Source organism: Dipodomys merriami, unplaced genomic scaffold, assembly GCF_024711535.1.
Source record: "Dipodomys merriami isolate MVZ:Mamm:240054 unplaced genomic scaffold, mDipMer1.0.p SCAF_949, whole genome shotgun sequence".
NCBI classification, from domain to species: domain Eukaryota; kingdom Metazoa; phylum Chordata; class Mammalia; order Rodentia; family Heteromyidae; genus Dipodomys; species Dipodomys merriami.
The window spans coordinates 34,148-54,422 of record NW_027206567.1 but is presented as its reverse complement, the minus strand read 5'-3'; the positions used below and the strand labels follow the sequence as shown (position 1 = coordinate 54,422).

Sequence of the window (20,275 nt, the reverse complement as noted above, 5' to 3'; positions counted from 1 at the left end):
GCAGACATCAAAAGTCCAATGCTATAAAGGGAACCCAAAATACTCAGTTTTATCAATGATGTAAGGGCCATTTCATGACAATGAATCTGCAAACTGGGTATCATCAATTCCAATAGTGGAAATAGCAGCCCTGGACAGTGGATGATGGGATGATGTAAGATGTTAATTGATCTCCATTCTGACTTCCCTTTCCTTCCATTCTGAATATTTGCCACAATGAAGATCTTTGCCTCAAAAAGTTTAAGGAATTTGAGTCATGATACCACAGAAACAAGCAAAAATACAATACATAGAAAGATTGTTTTGTGTAATGTCCCTCATAGGCATATAAAGTTAATTTAAATAAACTGAGTAAGAGAAAGGTTAAGTGAAACTGCTTTAAATAAGTAGTTTTTTCTGATTCTCCCATATTCCATTAAGCAAAATTATTGCTGATAAAAATACATTTACTCAAAGCAGCAGCAATGCAGGTTTAACAGAAGCACAATGTTTCAGTTTCCTATAATATCAGCTGAGCCTTCTGTGGAATCCAGGAGAAGGACATGGCATTGGGAGGCTGGGAGAAGTAATAGGAGTGAGGATCTGATGAAAACAAGCATCTAAAATCACCTAAAAGTGCAAGAGATGAGGTTTCTACTTAAATATCTGTATCTATCTTTTCTCTTTCTCTAATCCCAGTACTACAAGCCTCAGCCACTGTCAAGGGCAGAGACTGGACACCTGAGGAGGGAGAAGACTGGAGAGCAGCAAGATTGGTAAGAAAAGCTCTAAGATGCATAAGAGAGGACTCAGGAGGTCTCACAGAAGATGTACAAAGTCACCACTGAAGACAATGGTATGTGTGTGTGTTTGTGTGTATGTGTGTGCGTGTGTGTGTGTGTGTGTGTGTGTGTGTGTGTGTGTGTAAAAAGTGAGGCTTAAAGACATGCAACATATCCTGAACTATGATTTAACAATGAGCAGTGTCTACACTTTGATATGAGGTTCTGATAGTCTAGAGCAGAATTATGTCCACTGATGAAGGTTTATAATTTCAAGTCAAGTAAGAAGGCAATGCCTTCTAGCACCACATCTGAGAACTCAGAATAATAATGGGATTATAATATTTCAAACCATAGGTATGTTATTTTGGGGAATAACAGAGATGGGGGGGACTGAGATCCAAGGCTAGTCTAGGCAAAGTTTTAGCAAGCAGACCTTATCTCAACAAATTATTCTGGCTAGGTGGTTCATTCCTGAAATCCCAGCTCTGTGGGAGGTGTATGTGAGGGAAGAGCAAAGCCCAAAAATTACTTAAAATACTTAAAGCAAGAAGGGGGCAGGAGGTGTGGTAGAATGCATGCCTAGCATGTATGAGGCTTTGAGTCCAATCAAACCATAGTACTATTAAAACAACCCAACAGATGTAAGATGTGTTCATTAGCTGATTCAGCTTTTTTCCTCTCTACTAGAAATATTTAGAATTCGGGGAAGCATAGGAGAAGTGTACAGCACAAGTACCATGCAGCTGTACATTATCTATACAGCACTCTTATCCAACATGCCGAGCACTTGCTGGGTTTCAGTTGTTGGCCTCTGATAAGCAGTCATTAATGTCAGACTCATAGAAAGAGCAGATGAGTTAATTGAGTCAACTGACTTAAATGACTGACATTGAAGCCTATGCAGGGCTGTGATCTTCAGTTCTAGTACTTGGAAAACTAACCCCAACCCCGATGCAAACACATTGGCTCTGCAAACCTGATTGCATCTGCCATCTTGGTGCCTTTTCTCTTTCTATCATCTGTGAGATGGTCTATGAAGTAAATTAAGTCCAGGCCACAATAGAAGATGCTGCCGTGTGCACTGAGATAGACCTGCTGTCATTGGCAGTGGCTGTTTTCAGGGCACTCAGGACTTCTTTTATCACCGGGAAGTCACCATAAGTTCCAATGATAAGGACCACTTTGGGTACAGACTACTATAAGCATTTTAAAGACCCCTCTGTATGGTATTTTCACAATAATAATCATAATAATAAAAAGAAAGCCTTTGTTTCTCTGAAGGTTACAAGAAATGGGTATTTCTGCAGTTTGAACAGCAGGTGGCACTTTTAACTACTTTACAAGTGAGTCCAGTCTGTTGTTTTTGTTATTATTGTTGCTGATTTAGCTTAGGATAGAAACCTAAGTGATATGGTGAGAGGGCAAAAAATCATTTAAAATGATCTTGGAAACATTAAAAAACCTCACTAGTGAAGAGATTGAAGTCTGAAAATGTACCAAAAATCAAGCCCTGAACTGCTTGTTCTGTATGAGTGTAGCTAGCACACAGACCTTCTGTAGGTAGCTTTCCTTGTCTGGAACAACCTACTCAAGCTGTGTACAAAGGAAAAGAAACAACACTAGAACTTAAAATTTGGAAATGCCCAGTGCAAGTTGAGATGTATGCATTTCCAGAGCCTTCCTAGCACTAGGGGCTTTTGAACAACAATCTCTTCAACAACAATCTCCTTGGCCTTTGCAAGCTGCCTTTTCAGGTATTAGTCAATATGCATGCATAGAAAGCCCCCTTGCTGTGTGCTCTGCCACAACACTAAGACCATCAGTGTTGTAGGATGATAGGGAAACTTCTCCCAGGACAGAATGCAGCCATTGTTATGTTTAGCAAATAATTAACCTGTCAAACTGGGCACCAGTGGCCCTTGACTGTAAACCTAGCTACTCAGGAGGCAGAGATCTGAGTATGCCAGTAAAAAACCAGCTTGGGCAGGAAAGGCCTTGAGACACTTATCTCCAAGAAACCACCAGAAAACTGGAAGTGGCACTGTGGCTCAAGTGATAGAAAGCTAGACTTGAGTTGAAGAACAGAGAGACAGCCCCTAGGCCTAGATTTCAAGTCCCATGACCAACAAAATAAAAAAAGAAAGAAAGAAAGAAAGAAAGAAAGAAAGAAAGAAAGAAAGAAAGAAAGAAAGAAAGAAAGAAAGAAAGAAAGAAAGAAAGGAAGGAAGAAAGGAAGAAAGAAAGGAAGGAAGGAAGGAAGGAAGGAAGGAAGGAAGGAAGGAAGGAAGGAAGAAAGAAAGAAAGAAAGAAAGAAAGAAAGAAAGAAAGAAAGAAAGAAAGAAAGAACCTGTCATGATGAGAGATATGGCAAAGCTCAAGCCTTTGCATATAAAGACATACTAACCTGGGAGATGGCTCAAAAACAGAGGCACTGTTACCTTCTCCTGGTAAGAACCAAAGCTCCCACTGGAGCCCATACCATTAGAATAGAGCAGATCCCCAGCACATGCCTACAGCCCCAAGTCAGTGTGGCCAGAGTGATTAGCAGCCAAGCTTCCAAGTCCCCTTTGATTCCTGCCTCCTGGGCACATTGTGGGCCAGCTCAGAAGGAGGTTTCAGAAGAGCATAAAGAGCCATGAAGCAAAGCAGTCGTGTAGAAATGCAAAGCACATGACTCTCACCTCTGGGATTCCAGAGTTATTCTCAGATTATTTTGTGGATAAGAAGATGTGAGTGAATCATCTTGCTTCCTGAAAAATATCTCTGTATAGGTAGGTACTCTTTGCCTCACACTGAAAGGCAACCACTTGTCCAAAGGATGGTCTCATCTGTGGCCAATAAATTTCCTTTTCCCGGCCATCACCCCTTTAACAGACATTTGTATGTTGGCTGATAGCACATCCATGAATGGAGATGTACCTGCAAAGGGTTTGAAACCATAGTGGTCCATGATGTCCTATCACCATTTCTCTCCCACTGTCATCTCAGAATTAGACCAGAAGCTGGTTGCAATCACCGCACATATCAACACAAGACTGTCAATACCAGAACCTTGTCAAAGTCTACTTCAAAGATACCTTTCAGTTTCAATCTATGTCTGACAGAGTATCTACCCCATACTTTTTTGGTCTTGGATATGTGCACCTATAAACTGGGAGACTTTTAGAGAATAAGATTAGAGAGAACGGGTCTCCTGGACAGGATCTGCTATAGGTACGACAAGTTGGAAGGAAAAGGGAAACAGCATAAGGAAATATCATTAACATGGCCAAAGTGGTCAAAAGACATCTCTCCAATGCAAGAATGTCTTTCTGACAAACCTGTTCTTGTTGGGCCATGGCCTGGTATGGTAGTGCCACTTTACACTCTGGTCCCATTAAAGTAACATACATGTCATGGCTTCTTCCTTCCATGGCCTAGGCTGACTACCAGAGGTTCATTCCCTGTTTCTACCTCTGCTTTCTAAAAGGTACACATATCAAGGGGCTCTCTTCTTTCCCCCTACAAATATTCTACCAATGTCCCCTCATTTCACAATTCTTCATTGCCAATCTGGGTGCTGCTTTTCTATGAGTTCTAATGTATCCTCTCCTGAGCCTAACATTTGTTGCCTTTCCTCCTTTTGGTGCTGGGGACTGAACTGAGAGTCATGTGCATGCCAGGGATGTACTCTACCACTGAGCTGCATCTTCACCTCTGAATTTTGTTTATCATACTTGTCAAGAACTCTATTAAGTATTTGATACAATTACTAAGGTACATGAGAATAAGGGAGATGCTGCACTTAGCAATTGGACAAAAAATCACCTATCTATAGGAATCACCTCCACATTAGCTTGTGTGGCAATGAATGCAGAGCTCTGGCTAGGAGAAAACAAAAGTCATGCCTGAGAAATACATGTTGGTCTACTGGTAAAATTATCAACAGGAGTTTTCTAAGGAGTGAGGGATTAGTCATTAATTATGAACCAAGAACTACTTCTTCAAAAGTGTAAAGAAATAAGCCAAAGCCACCAGAAAAGACTCATGAAAAGACTCATAAATGAGTACTTAAGAGAAAACAAAAATGTTCTTAGTCAAACACTGGTAGAAAGGATGGGTGGTGCCTCCATCACAGCTTGGCCTCAATCCTTAACCCACTGAGGAATGAGAGTGCCTTGGCCAGGCCTGCCTTCAGTTCTGACCCAGCAGCCTTAGAAGATTTGAGGTCATCCAACCTGGTCAGTTCTAGGACTAGAGACCCAGGAGTGTCAACACTTCCTCCCTAGAACTCCCACAATGGAAGCTATTTGCACTTTGATCTCCCTGGGGCAAGGACACAAAACAACCTGCTTCTAGTCACAGATCACTCTCTGGGACAGTTTACTTTCTAATGAGTGAGATCAGCTTGGCTTAAAGATCTCTATCCCACCCCTCCCCACCCTACCCCAACCTCAGGCCTGGTAGAGGAAAACTTACGGAACTTACCATCTCCCAACTTTACTAGCAACAAGGGACTTGCACCTCACCCAGAAGTACCTTTTCCTTAGAGCTTTCTATAAGTTGCAGTATTCCCATAGCCCTGTTTCTGAAGAAAAAGGTACTCTTACAGGTTATTGGTGGCCATGGAGGAATGCTTGGCACAGACAACCTGCCTGGAGCCTCACTGAAAGAAGAGTGAAAGATTCTGGCAAAAAGAACCAGTGACTGATTTGGCCTCCAGTGAAAACAGAAGTGTTTACCCTCTTCCTGGCTATTGTAGATTCTAAGCAATTGAGATTTCTGTTTCACTCATGTAAAGTAAACATACCCAACAGGCTAGATCCATCCATCCCTTATATCCTTACAACACCCTGTGGGCCTCAGACAGCTTTGACTGCTGGAAAAATGAACATGAGAATGGGTAATTGGGACAGGCCATGTTTCCCCTCCTCTCCTTGACTTGGAAGTACTGTGTCAAGCAGTTCTTTATACACTATGGGACTGGTCAGCTTCTCAGCCTCTCACTCCCTCAAACAGCTAGAGTCACTTCTGTACTTAAAGCTGGCAGACAACTTGAGAAACTTCCCTGGCAACCAGGAACTTGCACTCATCCTGTGAGCACTGCTTCATTGCCAATTGAACTCTAAACACAGGGATCAGTGTTCCTGATACTGTTTCTGGGGAATGTGACTGAAATCCCTCTGATGGGACATGAGACAAGAACCTGTGGTTGTCTGAAGGAGAAGTAGCATCTGGATCTAGTTTTCTTTTTCTTCAAACTGCTTTTTTGCTACTTGCATGCTTTCGAGATATTGAAAACTATAAAACTGGGCCAGGGGGAAAAACAACAACATTGGCACTTGTCATCCTCTTCTTCAAAATAGCAGAAAAACCATGAATTTAATACTCCTCTTCAGTACCAGTCCTATATTGCTAAGATTAAATCCTTCTGGCCAAATTTATATTTCAAATACACTGAAAGAATAAAAAGGATTCTAAAGAAGAAAAAGGGCTCAGGGTATAAAATGTATACTTCTTTATTTATACAAATAGGGTTTTAAAACAATCATTTAAAAGAAATCTGCATTTTTACATTCACCATCAGTGAGTTCCTGACAGAGAAGGCTGAGCATGATGATACATAGCAAGGTCCCACTGCAGGACAACAGTAGCTCAGGAAAGCACCATTTATTTGAGAAGCAGTAGGCATGCTCTGGCATTCCTGTTGCACTGCTAGCAATGGGAAGTCTTAAACCTCTTCTTCCACAAGACTTCTTCAAATTCCCCCTGTTCATCAGCAGTGGCATCTTTGCATTGCTGGTACTTGGACACCGGGTCGTTGATGTTGCTCTCAACCTCAGTGAACTCCATCTCATCCATGCCCTTGCCTGTATACCAGTGCAAGAATGCCTTGTGCATTGAACTGTTCTGAAGTGTGCTTGAAGGGTTCCTGGATGGCCGTGTTGTTGCCAATGAATGTGGCCAACATCGTGAGGCTATGTGGGGGGATGTCACACACAAGTGTCTTCACGTTGTTGGGGATCCATTCTGCAAAGTAGCTGCTGTATTTGTTCTGCAAGTTGAGCATCTGCTCATCCACCTCCTTCATGGACATGCGGCCTCGGAAGATGGCAGCCGCTATCAGGTAGCAGCCATGGTGGGGATCACAGGTGATCATCGTGTTCTTGGTGTCAAACGTCTGCTGGGTGAGCTTGGGCAGTGAAAGAGCATTGTACTGCTGGCTGGCACGGCTAGTCAGGGGTGCAAGGCCAGGCATGAAGAAGTGCAGGCAGGGGAAGGACACCGTGTTCTCGGCCAGCTTGCGCAGGTCTGCATTCAGCTGGGCAGGGAAGCACAGGCAGGTGGTGACCTTGCTCATGGTAGCCAACACCAGGTGGTTCAGGTCTCCATAGGTGGGCATGAGCAGCTTCAGGGTGCAAAAGCAGATGTCATACAGGGCCTCGTTGTCAATGCAGAATGTTTCATCTGCATTTTCCACCAACTGGTGGACAGACAAGATGGTGTTGTAGGGTTAGGTGAGGATGATAGGGTTAGGTGGATAAAGGCTCAGCCCAGCACTGGGAACTAGTGTCTGGATGTTAGGGAGGAGGGGTGCCTGTTAGCCATCTCCTATGGACTATGATGACATATCAAATATGAAGTTGTCTGGTCTGAAACTCTGGCCAAATGGTTCCGATCTCACTGAGTCTAAGGTGCCAGTGTCCAACATCTTGGGCAAGGGCATGACACTGAAGGTGTTCATGATGCTGTCTGGGAACTCCTCTCGGATCTTATTGAGAATCAGGGTGCCCATGCCTGACCTGGTGCCACCTCCCAGGGAGTAGGGCATCTAGAAACCCTGGAGACAGCCACACCTTTCTGCTCACCACTTCCAACACTGACTCCACCAGCTCAACTCCCTCTGTGTAGTGGCCCTTGGCCCAGTTATTGCCTGCCCTGTTCTGGCCTATCAGACACAAAGACACATACTCCAGGAATAATGACTGTGCTATATACATTGTGCAGACTATAGGCTCCTCTGAGCAACTTTGGCTATTATTTTAGATACACTTTGGTGAAATAAAGGAAATGTTTTCTTTTATTGGGTCCAGTCATGGGCCTGAACTCTGGGCCTGGGTGCTGTCCCTCAGCTCTTCAGCTCAAGGCTAGTGCTCTACCACTTAAGCCACAGCACCACTTCTGGCTTTTTTTTCCTGCTTATATGGTGCTGAGGAATCGAACCCAGGGCCTCATGCATGCAAGGCAAGCACTGTACTGCTGAGCCACCTTCCTAGCCCTCAGGAAATGTTTTCAATGTGTCTGGGACCCTACAAATCACCCAGGTTCTAAAGAAAGTAAAGACAATGTGGAGGAAGATACATTTTAACCCAAACCACGTGCGTACTTCTAAAAATGAGCAGAGCCTGGGGATGGGAAGGGGTCTCAGTGGTACAGTGCTTGCCTCACATGCACAATGCCGTGGGATCGATTCCTCAACACCACATAAACAGAAAAAGCCAGAAGAGATGCTGTGGTTCAAGCGGTAGAGTGCTTGCCTTGAGCTGAAGAGCTGAGTTACAGTGCTCAGGCCCAGAGTTCAAGCCCCACGACCAACCAAAAAAAAAAATGAACAGAGCCTGCCTCAATACTGGAAAAGTACTTACTTTCACAGGAGGAACAGGAGAACAGAATGGTAAGAGGGAAGCTAAGCTGCAGGCACGTGTCTGCACCTTGCTCATACATAGCTGTGCTTTGATTTCTGGTGTCCTGAAGTGGTTCCCTGTTATTGCCAGGTATTTGAAATGGCCAGCAGCGCTGAAACCTTGTTGGAGGCATTCCCTGCTCACTGTTCATTCCCTTCAGAGGCTGTTTGCAGACTGGCATTTATCTGTGCTGATTGAGTGGCCAGGGACATGACTCCCATGGACTGAAATAGGTAGGTTAGGTGAGGATGATATCTAGATGGATAAAGGCTCAGCTCAGCTCTGGGAACTGGAGTGCCTGGATGTTAGGAAGGAGGAGTGCCTGTTAGCCATCTTCCATGGACCATGCTGACCTACTAAATATGAAGTGTCTGGTCTGAAACTCTATGGTTCCAATCTTACTGAGTCTAAGGTGCCAGGCTCTACGTCCACCATGATGGCCCGAGGAACATATTTGTTGCCTGTGGGAACAAGAGTTGACTTAGGCCTATACTTGACAAGGAACTTAGGGGCAGAGCTTATGATTCTAAGTGGCTCTCAGCATTCATTACAGAAATTACAGCATTTCAGACATGGAAACAGAAAAGATATCTTGAGAATGAATCACCATGCAAGAGGCTTCAGCAACTTTAAGGACGTTTGCAGTTGTCTATTTCCATGCATTTCATTCCTTTGCTTTGGGCATGGTGGCTGAAATCTCAGCTACTCAGGAGGCAAAGATGAGCATCAGGCTTTGAGTCTAATGGGGCAAAAGAAAGATGACAACACCTTTTCTTGTTGTTGTTGTTCATGGTGGGGCTTGAACTCTGAGCCTGGGCACTGTCCCTCAGCTCTTCAGCTCAAGGCTAGCACTCTATCACTTGAGCCACAGTCCCACTTTCAGTTTTCTGAGTTGTTTATTGTAGATAAGGGTCTCAGGGGCTTTCCTGCCCAGGCTGAATTTGAACCATGATTCTCATTTCTCAGCCTCCTGAGTAGCTAGGATTACTGGTGTGAGTCATCATTGCCTAACAGCAAGAACCTTTCTCTTTTTTTGTTAATTTTATTTTTATTGTAAAGGTGCTGTATAGAGGAGTTATAGTTACATGAGTAAGGAAAAGAGAACATTTATTGTTGAACATTGTTACCCACTCCTTTGTTGTTCTCCCTTTCCTTCCCCAATTAAAAGTAGCTAGGTGCACAGCACCATTGGCTCATGCCTATAATCATAGCAACTGTGGATTTGGAGATCAGAGGATCGCTGTTCAAAGCCAGCCTCGGCAGGAAAGTCTGTGAGACTCTTATCTCCAATAAACTAATAGAAAACCAGAAATGGCACTGTGGCTTAAGTGGTATGGCTGCTTGTCTTGAACAGAAGAGTTGGGGCACAGTGCATAGGCCCAGAGTTTAAGCGCCACTGCCGAAAAAAAAAAAAACAAACAAAACAAAAGAGCCAGGTGTGGCTCTTTTGTAGAGGAATTCAAGTATAATGCTTTCCTAGGGAAATACATAAAATACATATTTCTTGTGTTATAATGTTTCAATAATTGTTATCAAATAGCACATTTCCCTGTATGCAAATACTCAGAGCAACCTTGGGCGATTACTTGCAATTTGCCATTTAACCTGATTTTTCAAAAGGGATATCAGTTAAAATGATATAAACATGAGTTTGAGATTGCCCCCTTCCTAAACAATCACATGAAGAAAACTGGCCATCCAGCCTGATATGCAGGGGTTCCGGGAAGATGGCGGAGGAGAAGCTGGAATCTGAACAAGCTCTCGAATAGAAAGCAGTTTTAGAGTTCCAGTGAACAGTCCTAAGCCAGAGAATCACACCAAGTGTGCCATCACAGGACAGAGAGTTAGACAAGAGAGGGGAAACCAAGGAGACACATCTGAGCCAGCCAGCAGCTGCCGCTGCGGCGGCAGAGTCGCGACGGCGACCACCGCCGTGGGGCCATACCTGAGACACAGAGAGTCCAGGATGAAGGAGCCAGACGCAGCCGACAAGCGGATTCTACTCAACACCAACAAGAACCGACAAGGAGCGGACATCTTCATCCTGCTGTTTGCAGACCAGAGACGACCCAGGATCCAAGACTCGGCGTGAGTACAAGCCCGACGTCCTCACCCCTTCTCAGGGAGCAGAGGAGGGAAGGCCACCCCTCCCCCCCCAGCACCGGTGATCTCCATCTTGGATACCGACAAAGTTCGGAGGAGCTGCTAGCTCCAGCTCAGGCCTTGGAATAAAACGAGTCATTTAGCAGGTCACAAGAACTTAACGGCGAAGTGACCTGCCAGACTCAGCTCCATCCAGGGAAAAGTCACCCAGCTCAGGCGCCAGCCATTGGAGTGGCTCGCCACACTGGGTAACCAGAGCCAGAGGCTGCCCCTCCCTCTAGCAGCCACCACAATCAATTGAAAAACAGAAACCCTGAGAATGGCTCCAGGCTGGGCGCTGTGAGCTTTATCACAAAATAGCCCCAGGGAAAAGCTACTGTTTGTTGAAAGGCCTCAACTCTACTCAGAACCTAGCCTCATCACCACATCCCCCTCTTTTGTGATTCTCAAAGCAGATCACCCTCCCAGAAAACTAACCTGGGAGGGGGATCTCAAAATCTTGGGTAAAGCAGAGCATTTTTCTGCCTCTTCCAACAAACCAGCCTGATATGCAGGATCTAATAAAGACACAACATAAAATACTGTTCATAGGAGTGACACAATCCCACACAACAACTCTCAACCAAGGAACCACAAGATTAAAGTCTTATATCTTACTTAAGCAATATCAACACAAAATACCAAGGTGAGGACATCCCCAAATGTAGATCCATAAAACTCAAATACATTAAATAGCTCTGTCCTTTTGTTTGCACTTTTTCATTGGTTTATTACACAGGAAAACCAATTATCTACGATTCTGTTTGTATACAATAATGTAGAACGGAAACTCTTTATATAAAATTAAATGAATTTCACATTGACAGTTACAAAAACTGAAAATCTACTCTGTAGACTTCAGTAAGGTTGTTTGTATTAGGAAAGACAATATGAATCATTTAAAAGCAGTGTTTACACATTATTATTGGGTTTTTCTACATCACAACAATGTTTTTTACTTTAAAAACCTTAAAAAGAATTTATTGTTGGCTAAGTATTCATATTCAAAATGCTGAAGTCCAGAAGTGTTATAGATTTCAGGGTGAGACACTTTATGCTTTGTGATTTGGACTATTCACATATATATTAGTGACTGAACATCCCTCTTTGAAATTTTAAAATTTTCAATTTCAAAAAAATTTTTTTTAGAAATTTAATCTGTATTTTAAAGAGGGCAATGCAACTGGGCTCTGGTTGCTGAAGGGTGAAATTCTAGCTACTCAAAAGTCTGAGATCTTAGGATCGCAGATTGAAGCCAGCTGGGGCAGGAAATTCTGGGAGACTCTTATCTCCAAGAAACTACCTGAAATAGTTGGTGCCATGCCACCTCCTATGGAGTCTGCATGAGATCGTGTTAGACAAAGAGCTTTAAGGAAGCATGCCTGCAGGAAGAGGGTGTTGGTTCAAGGCATCCCATACACTTGGCTGCACCTTTATAGCCTCTACTACCTTTATTCTTACTATATTCTTCTTGGCTGTACATTCGTTGCTTTTATTCTCGTTTTGGCTATTTTTCTATTGATCCGTGAACAGAGCATGTTGTTTCTTTCCAGTCCAATGGAGATGACTTCTCTAAATAATAAAGACTAGGACCAAAGATTAAATGTGGCCTTGCCCCAATCAATCTATCATCTGATGTGACGCTGCCTCCAAAAACTCCTACAACTTCACAAGCGGTTTTGCAGCTCATGCATAGTAAACATAAAAACTTAAAATTTCCAAATATGTTACAACAAGCAGAATTAATGAATTAAACTAAGCTAGAAGGAGTTATCCCAGAAGCCTAGAGAGTTCTGAAAAAAGGAACCCCTGATAATAAAAAGAAAAGAAAGATTGAAGAGATGAAGGACAATGCCTATGCCCAGAGTTGAAACCCCATGACAAGAAAAAAAAATCCAGGTGTGGCTAGTCAGCAAGTACAGGTAGGGGGAATTCAGTAAAAGGCTTTCCTGAGGAATTCACAAGTGTATACTCAAAAATTAAAACAAAATATATGGTGGAGTGGCTCAGGTGGATACAGCACTTGACTTACAAGATGGAGGCCCCAAATTCGAACTACAATACCACCCTAAGAAAGGCAGGAACTCCTTCCTTGTCATTAGTATTCCTAGGGACCTATTCTGCCACGGTATTGGAAGCCAGTTAGGAGACACTCACTAGCTGCCTCAATTCTCTGCAGCTGTAAGCTGCTGTCTACATAGTAGTTTCCCGTGCAGTCAATGTTGTGCTCATTGCTTAGCATTTCCCCAAACTGAGATGGAAATATAAGTGTATTATGGCCTAGAATGTTAACTGTCCAAACAATGGATTTTAAAATAACTATGAGAAACCCAAGTCCTGTTGACACAACTATTTTTGTAAAAAAATTAGATTTTTTAAATTAAAAAAGCACAAAAATTGATAGCATTTTAGTTTTGTTAATCTCTTTGCTATCTTGCTGAATAGAAGACATCTGGGTTCTCCTATGAGTATTCTATCTTATGGGATACCATATTCTGTTTGGATTCTATGACCAGAACCTGGTCTTATATGAACATTAAGTTGCCAAAGCAGTAACTTGAAGACTCAGCTAGAAGGGTCTCCAGAACCCCAAGGGTCCTCAGAGCATACACTGATTTAGACAACCACTGATTTAGAAAACACCCAACTTAAGGGAACTGAGTTAGGGCATGAAAACTCAGAGAAATTTGCATTAAGGTGGACGAACTGTTCTCAATTATCTGATACTCATCAGTTGACAAAAAGGGAATCCTCTGTATCTGTCAGCTCAAAGACACTGCACTCCTTTCATTCAAATCAGACCAAAAATGCATTAGTCTATTCCCAGGAAACTAAGTACAATGACTTGAGTCTCAGGTAAGACAAAGACATGCAAGCCTTGCTTAAAAAACCACACCCACCTGGGCCACACAAATTAGGGAAATTGGGGAAATTATCTGGGGGACTTGATTTCCAGGAGGTTAGGGACTACTATGGAGCCCCATCTACCTCAGCCTAGACATGACCACCACCACCTGCACCCTCCAACCCCATCCTCTTCCTCCTCATCCCCCTAAATTTGAGACTAGGATCCTAGGCCAGTGTCATGCTCCCCTTTGCGCCAATCTGGTTGCCACAGTGGCTTGCCTGTATGTACATGATCTCCCTCACAGTGTAGGGCTGCAGAGCAGTTGGATGCGTGTCCTCAGCAGTGGTGTACACAGAGGCAAACAGGTAGGGCTGGGGAGCAGGAATCTGACACAGCCAACTCAGATCCCCATTTAAACCTCTGGTTGTTACAGGGGCAGAGGAGATGGGGTGGACTTGATAGGCAGAGCCAGTAGGTGCTCCAGCTCATTCTCCCTACTGCTGGGTAATCAGAGATAGCTACCTGTTATCACTTAGCCCTGGCATCCAGCTGTCAGCCTCAAGTCAATTAGCACAGCTGCCACTCTATTTGGAACCTCTTGTCACACTGCCATCCACATCCCACCCTGACTCACAAGAGAGGCTGAACCCTGGGATCCAGGAAGCAAGAGGAGGGGCTTCCTTTACACAAGGTACTTGTGCCAGAAGCCAAGAACAAGCCTACCTTCTATTTTTGATAGGAGGGCCTAGAACTGAAGGGGCACGTTCAGCTGTGATCCCAAGAACAAGCACAAACTGTTGGATTCCATGACTGATTTCCATTCTGGGAAGAGTCAGGGGCTTAGGGCCTTGCCTTCATACTCAGGTTTTCTTTTCTTTTCTCTTAAAAGCAGCTTGCTTTATTACTTAAGCCATAGGTCTACAACAGTCTACTTTTTGTTTCATTTGGCTTCTGCTCAGAGCATGAGAACTCAGCTCCTGCTCTGTGTGTGTGTGTGTGTGTGTGTGTGTGTGTGTGTGTGTGTGTGTGTGTGTGTGTGTGTGTGTGTGTGTGTGTGTGTGTGGCCGGAGTTAGGCACGTTGGTGTTAGGGCTTAAAATTAAGGCCTGGTGACTCTTTTTGAGATTTTTACTATTATTGAGATTAGGTGATTACCTAAATTTCTCTTATTTCAGAATATTGTGGAATAGTGATATTTAGTTGAAGTCACAAACATATTTTAACCTTCACAATGCAAATTGTCATTATTATGGTCGATAAAGTTTGTGAATTCTATAAGCTTTGACAATACAATTCTATAAGCTTTGACAATACAATTATTTCTTCCAGGTGATATATACATTTCTTTCCTTTTGCTTATTGTAAGACGTTCTGTCTTTCACTCTCATTCCTCTCCTCTCTTTCTGAGGTTTTATTGATTTACTTAGTTAACTGAAGGGTAGGTGGCTCTACTACTTGAGCCACAGCTAAACTTCTGCCTTCTTTAAGTGATTAATATGAGGCAAGAATTCCATGGGTAGTCCAGGGCAGTACAGAAAGGCTTGAAATCTGATGATCAGAGTTCAAAGTCAGCCTGGGCAGAAAAGTCAATGAGACTCTTATCTCCAGTCAACCTAAGAGGTGGAAGATAGTAGAGCTGTAGCCTTGAGCAAAACACTTCAATTTTAAGTCCCTCAACTGAACACACTGAAGCAAGTTTCATGGACTTTCCTGTCCAGTATGGCTTTGAACCATGACCTACAGATTTCCGTTTCCTTAGCATTCAGAATTATAAGTGTGAGTCAACATTTACAAGTCTTTAATTACCTCTTCTTTCACCTTTTCAGTTATTTATTCTTTCTTTCTTTCCTTTTGACATTTGTTATTAGGCGCTAGCTCTTATGCTGTTTTTTTGTTTCCCTTGAAACTACCATGCCCTACAACTTTGACCACAGGTAAACTACAGGCTGTTTTTCTTTTTTGCAGCTCTTTTTCTAGGGCTTAAACTCAGGTCACAGTGACTGAGGTTCTATTTTTTTTAATTGAGTGGTGGTTCTTAGATCTTGAAATTAAGTCAAGATGACTTTCCTTGAGGTTTATTTATTTTTACCTTAATAGTAGCTTGTTTCACTACTTGAGCCACAGCTCAACTTTTGCATTTTTTGTGGTTAATAGGAGATTAGAATATCAATAGAAAGTCAAGAGCATTACAGAAAGGACTGAAAACTGAGAATCATGGTTCAATGCCAGTCTTGGGCAAGAAAGTCAATGAGACAATTATCTCTAATAACCACCAAGAGGTTGGAAGAAGTAGACCTGTAGCCATGAGCAAAACATAGCAAGTTCAAGCCCCCATACTGAACACAGTAAAATATGTCTCCTGTACTTTCCTGCCTGGGCTGGCTTTGAACCACAGTCCTCAGTTTTCAGTAATCTGAGCAGGTAGACTTACAGTTTTGATTTAGAAAGCCTTAATAGCTCCTTTTCCACCTTTTCACTTATTTGATTGTCCCTTCCCCCTTTTTCAAAGTTCATGTCCTTTATTATTAGGGCCTACTCATTTATGCTCAGTATTTAATTAATTAATTTATTGATATTGTCAGTTGGGGGCTTGAACTCAATGCCTAGGAACTGTCTGTCAGGGACACAGCAGGTACACTACTATTTTCAGACACAGTGCCACTTCTATTTAGTTGGAAAAAAAAAAAAAAACAGTCACCAGGGGACATTTTAGCCGAGGCTGGCTTCCAAATGTGATTCTCAGATCTAAGCTTCCTGAGTAGCAAGGATTACAGCCATGAGCCAGAGGCACCTGGCTTGTTTTTTTTAAATCAAAACTAGCAGGCTCTACATTTAGGCCACACTACTTCACTGTCCATGAGATTTTTGGCCTTTTGTTTTTTGCTCAAAGCTAGCAGGAACAAACACTCAACTCCTGAGGGTTTTTTTTTGGGGGGGGAGGGGAGGCTTGAATTCATGGCCTAGTGACTCTCTATGAGGGTTGTTTTGTTTTATTTTGGGTATTTTGTTTTTCATTTCAAAGCTAGCAGGCTCTACTACTTGAGCCTCAGCTCAACTTCCGCCTCTATTTTTCTTTTAGTGGTTAATAGTAGATAAGAGTCCCATGGGAACCAAGGCACTACACAGTATCCTAAAATCTAAGGATTACTGTTTAAAGCCAGCCTGGGCTAGAAAGTCCATCAGACTCATCTCCAATTAACCACATGAGACAGGAAGTAGTATTTTTAAACTTGAGTAAAAACCCTCAAGTTCAAGCCCATGTCTAGCACACTCAAAAAGAAGTTAGTTGGACTTTCCTGCCCAGGCTGGATTCGAACTGTAATCTTTACATTTCAGCTTGGATTAAAGATATGAGTCTATATTATAAAAAACTAATTGGCTCTTTTCTTCTTCACATACATTTATTTATTTGTTGGTTCTCTGTCTTGTTTTTAGGGCCTCACCAATCTTGCTGAAGGATAGAATGCTCTAAAAGTTTAGTAACAGTTGCAATTTGGTTCATTTTTTGGTTTTGGTGGTTAGTAGGAGGTAAGTATAGACACTCCCACAAGGTCCTGAATTATACTGATTGCGGTTCATTGTCAGAGGACAAGGAAAGTTCATGAGATTCTTATCTCAAATTAACCTCCAAAAGATTGGAAATGGTCAAGCAAATCTTCTAGATCATATCCCAGAAAGGAACACACACACACTCATACACACACACACACACACACACAGACACACACAGACACACACACACACAATGGGCTTTTTACACACACACACAAACACACACACACACACAAACACACACACACACACACAATGGGCTTTCCTGTCCTGGCTGGCTTGGAATAGTAATGCTCAATTTCAGTGTTTTGAGTAGCTAGAATTTCAAGTGTGAGCCACCAGTTTCTTGTTAATTTTTATCATTTTTAAGACTCTTTGTGCTCTCTTGTACTTTTTTAAAAATTTATTTTGTGGTTGTCTTAGTGCTAGATCTGTTTTTCACTTACCTTTTTTAAAACTTTTTTTTCTTAGCTTTATCTTAGCTTTTTTTATGCTCAAGGTTGCTGCTCTGCCACTTCAGCCACAGTTCCACTTCTTTTTGCTGATTAGTTGGGAATAGGAGGCTCATTGACTTTCCTGCCCAGGCTGGCTGTGAACCACAGTCCTCAGATTTGAGGATACTGTGTAGTGCCCTTGAATTCCTGTGGGACACTTCTGTCCTATTTACCACCAAAAGATAAAGAGAATGGGGCAGAAGTTGATCTGTGGTTCAACTAAGAGAGCCTGCTAGCTTTGAATTTAAAAACAATACTTGGAAGTCTAATTCTGGTACTAATTGTACACTATTCAAACAAAACAAAACAAAACAAAAAACAAAAACAACTTATGCGCAGTGACCAGGTAATAAGGATTCCTAACTGATAACCTGAACTCATTTCCCAAAGCCTTTTTAAGATATATATGGTCATTTGTGTCAGCTGAGGAGAGATTAAAGAACAAGGCTTTACAGGCCAGTTACTCAGGACTTGGAAATCAGGATCCATTGGCAAAGCTTTTCAGAAAATGACTAAAAACTCACTCTTCACAATTCCAAATGGTTCTTCCCTCTGTGCAAGGGAAAGAGGGATGAGAAGGAAGAAATATGGGAACTAAGAAACCTCAAACAAGGTAAGTTATGTTAACTTTATTAGATAAAGTAAAACATAGGTGTACGGTGTGCAATCCAGAAAAGGACATGTCACCTCTGTGTGGATCCCAGTTAATTTAGTTAATCGATGGTAAGAAGTAAAACCCACTATTGTATTTATAGAAAGGAGGTACATGGCAGGCAAGTCAGTTCACTAACTTCAAGGATTTTGAACATAAAGGAGTGAAAGTGACTCTGTTTGGGCAACAGGAAGGAACAGAGCTGAGGAGGACTGAGATGTGCAGACATTCCCCAAGAAAGATCTCACTGACATCAAGTCTTCAGATGCCTGCTGGTTGCCAGTGGCTTATGCCTGTAATCCTACTCAGAAGGCTTAGATCTGAGGATTGTGGTTTGAAGCCATCTGGGATAAGAAAGTTTGTAAGTCTTTTATGTTTTACAACTCAAGAATATTCATATTTGTTGCTAATTGCAACCCAAGGCAGTGCAATAGGATACCAAGCTGAAGAAAATTAGAAAATACCAGACAGGTATAGAGAAAAAGAAAAAAAAATCAATGAGGACCTTGGGTCCCAAGGCTTACTGGCACCTGGGCCCCAGGTCACACAAGCAATCATATTTATTTGAATTCACACTGGGAAGGTTACCATGGATACATGCAAAAATGAAGCTTCTATATTGCAATCAGAGCCACCACAGTGACTGAGAAACACTGGTTCCCTTTTTGTTTTGAGAAAGGAGAATGCAACCCAGAGAAAATCCAGACATTTGGTCTATTTTATCTAGATTCCTAGGTTAAGTTGTCAATTCTTTTACCTCCCAGGCTTCAAGGTCTTTAAAGCACTATGGAAGGGGGCAATAGCTTAACCCTCTCCAGAGCTGTGCTTTTTTGTAAAATTGTGAAAATACCATACAGAGGAGTTACAATTACATTGGCAAGATAGTAAGTACATTTCTTATCAAGCATTATTACCTCCTCCTTTGTTTCCCCTTACCATCCCTTCCCCTCTCAACCCCCCTTCTCTCCCTCCACCCCCCACTGAAGTTGTAAAGTTTGTTTTTCAACATAACATCTTATACATATACATTTCATTGTTGTAATGGGGTCACCTGTAACCCTATTTATATATTTATTTATTGATTGATTTTTTTATTGTGAAAATACCATACAGAGGAGTTACAATTGCATGGGCAAGATAATGAGTACATTTTTTATCAAGCATTGTTGCCTCCTCCTTTGTTTTCCCTTCCTATCCCTTTCCATCTCCCATCCCTTCCCCCATTCCTCCCCCCACCCCTCCCTCCCGCTCTTCCTACCCCCCCCAAAGTTGTAAAGTTTGCTTTTCGACATAATGTGTTGTACATCTCATTGTTGCAATGGGTCCACCAGTATCCCTATTTAAACAATTTGTTTTTCTTCCCTTCCTTTCCACAAATTATACCAACATCAAATACAGTGAAAGCAGGGCTAATACCATGGGGGAGGTACATATAAAGCAACAAAGAAATCATTTTATAAATATATTGGAAACAATCTCAAGAAAGAAAAAAAATTTGAATCCTTATCTTGGGGTTCATTTCACCTAACATCAACTTGTCTGACAGTTTCTGTTTGTCTCAGACATATACTATTTATTTCAAATAACTTTGGGCCTGGCTTACTTCACAGAGCTGTGTTTTAACCTTTGCATGGTCAGCTCTCAGCTTTCTGAGTACTATTGAGGTGGTGTTCCAACCTCTCAAACCTTTTCCAGGTTCAACAGCTCAGCTCGAGTCTCCTACACCTATTAATATTAATAGTATAGATTACAAACAGTAAAAAGAGAAAAATAACATTATACATTTAAACAGAAATAACTGACTGCATTCATTTATCCAGGACAAAAAATTTAGCACTGCTGTTTAAGTCACTAATAACACTTTTTTAAGATATACTTTGATGGATTTCATAAAACTTCCTATATACTCCTTAGAGTGTCTTTTTACCTCCCATTTTTATTTATTGCATTTGCATAGTAGTATATCATCCTTAAAATCATATTACCTCATAATTAAAGTTTACCTTGTAAGTAAATACTTATGAGACTCCAATAAAATATCAAAAAAGCTGAAAGTGGAGCTGTGGCTTAAGAGCTATAGTACAAGCCTTGAGCAAAAGAGGCTCGGGGCACTGTCCAGGCCCAGAGTTGAATCCCTAGTGTCCACACATACACCCTCCC

At 42.1% G+C, this 20,275-nt stretch overlaps 2 pseudogenes; both read right to left on the bottom strand.

Moving 5' to 3' along the window:
- LOC138821879 (chromodomain Y-like protein) overlaps positions 1 to 3,675 on the bottom strand; it is a 108,014-nt pseudogene extending 104,339 nt beyond the window's left edge.
- Positions 3,676 to 6,458: 2,783 nt separating this feature from the next.
- LOC138821878 (tubulin beta-2 chain-like) lies at positions 6,459 to 13,789 on the bottom strand (annotated as a pseudogene).
- Between the last annotated feature and the right edge of the window lie 6,486 nt (positions 13,790 to 20,275).